This window comes from Montipora foliosa, chromosome 5 (assembly GCF_036669935.1).
Source record: "Montipora foliosa isolate CH-2021 chromosome 5, ASM3666993v2, whole genome shotgun sequence".
Lineage (NCBI taxonomy): Eukaryota > Metazoa > Cnidaria > Anthozoa > Scleractinia > Acroporidae > Montipora > Montipora foliosa.
This window is the reverse complement of record NC_090873.1, coordinates 12,908,796-12,911,295: the sequence shown is the minus strand read 5'-3', so window position 1 is coordinate 12,911,295 and position 2,500 is coordinate 12,908,796.

The window sequence follows — 2,500 nt, the reverse complement described above, 5'->3', positions numbered from 1 at the left end:
CAACTGCTACTTGTACTACGTGAACCCACATTAAGTGGGGTCCTTCTACACTACAGACTAAGCATTGTTGCTAATGGATTTTTGTGGTTTTTGTTTTCTTTCTTGCCACTATACATGTATTAGTGAAAAATTTGAGAGTGACTGACTTGTGTAATTTAAAATAATGTTTGCACCTGAAATGTGTACTTCAAAAATTGTTATTGTGCATGCACAACTCACCCTAGGGCCCCAAGTGTGCATTAAAATGATGCAATTTGAAAAAAATAATAATAATTTGAAGAATTTTGGACCTTGGCCATCACTCACCGTCAGTAGCGTTTCCTTTATCCAGATGTGTACACTGCTCGAGTTTTAGGCTTCGTTCTGTTCTGGTCACGCAACATATCAAAATGATGTGGTTCTCACTCAAAAAGTCTTGAAAACCTCTTTGGTTGTAATAACATAGTCAGACAGTGTTTCTGTACAAGTTTGGGTTCCAACGATATGAGGGTAGGGATCTTTCCATGCCTGCATGCTGCATTATTAATATTTTGTAGTTGAGATTTATTTATTAGAAAGTGTTTTTAGTTACGTTATTTTTGAGACATTTAAAATTCTTGACAACATTTCATATGCTTGTTACCCCTATAAAGTTGTCTCTTCCAATGAGAGCAAAACAGATAAGTAATAATTACTTGCAACCTGCTTCATTTTGAGACACATTAAGGGGGATGGCACTGACATGTAACTACAGAAAGACAATGGTTGCTAAGGGAACTTTCTAGTCAAAGAACCCTGCAGGAAGATTGCATGGGAGGTTCTGTGAAGTAACTTTTTGAATGGAAAGCTGACATCACTTCAATCAGAATGTGCATGTGCAACTAGTCCCAGTCCTCTGCTGTGCATTTCTGTGAAAAACAGGAAACAAAGATATACATGGTTTTTCCACCGGATGGGAACCATCCCATCATTTTTCATTAACTGTACACGTTTGACAGAAAATGGTAACTGTAGAGTAAGAGGGTATTGAGAAGTGATTATTTGAAGGGCTCCATAGCAACAGTTTGATAGTGAAGAGCCATCCCCTTAAATGAGTAAGAGCACGTGCACAGTACAGACTTGAAATGATCTTTAAATTGCTGCAAACACACAGTTTACAAACCAGCTGCAAAGGAGACTATCAATGAAATGAGCAAGACATGTTCACTTGTTCTAAACAGTGTGTACAGACATTGAGAAACAAATGCTCTGGGAGTGGTGTCATCAACGTGCCTCCCAACTCTGTGACGCTCAATGGTTTTGGGTCCGGGTACTGTTTCAGCTTCACAGCTCTTCGTTTTCATTCATCCGACTGCGAGAAAGGGCGATTAGCAGATCAGATATTATTATTATTATTTATTATCTTCTTGTTCTAGGATGTTTAGATACACAAACTTGTTTTTTGATTTGCTTTAGCAAGTTGAAAATGTCACATATGTTTTTTTATACTACTCTTGCTTCTGAGACAGGTTCAATGTGTTTTACTGGGTACAGTATGACCAAAACATTTATTGCTATGCATACTTGTGCATTATAGATACAATGATTGGTGACCACTAAACATCATCAATAACTATCAAAAAGCTTGATAAATATACATGTATTATTTCTTTTAATACATGTCTCTTTTGAAAGTAACGAACTAGGTGTTTTTATCATAAAGTTTTCGATTTCAAGTCAAATTCAACTTAATTCACAACTCGAAATGTTCTTCAAGGACACATACAATTTGTTTATCAGTGCAACTCACATTTTGATGTAAAGTGTTGCTGGTATGCATGCATCAAAGGTTGATTATAATTGGTGTTTGAATGCAGGCAATGCTATATGACAAATTCTCTAACAAATAAAAGCTCACGAAGTATTGAGCAATTATAAGATTTTGTTGCCACACAAGGGCGAAGCAAGACATCAGGGGCCAGTTGGTATTCCCAGGGCCTAGCGCTGAAGGTTAGCTGCAGTGATATCTTATTATTCAATGTATTCATGAATATATGTATCTTCGGATTCTTTGTAAATTTGGCAACCATCTGTTTTTCACCAATTGAATGACATAGTCTTTTGTTGTGTGACATTCTGTCCAAATTACGACAATTTTATGTGTGACCAATCATTATTTTGAATAATTAATAAGAAGTTATTGAGATGACAGGACTCTGAGATCACAAATGAGGATGACATACAAGGTGACATGAATGTCATGATAGACTTAATCATATTCAATTGCATTAATAGTAATAGTTCTAAGCATAATAACAACTATTTACTTTTAAGCGTGAGCAGTAATCACCATTAATTCAATAGCGCACTGTGGTAATGAAATAGAAAAATACATATCCAAATGAGACTGGATTCCTGGTCCCCCATGGCCTTTTTAAAGCTCTCTTTCCTGACCTCGCCACATATTATCCGCACATGAAGGCGGGGGTCTCATGAAGGCACCACCTTCACTCATTGTTGCCAGGCTAAATGTCTCCAACTT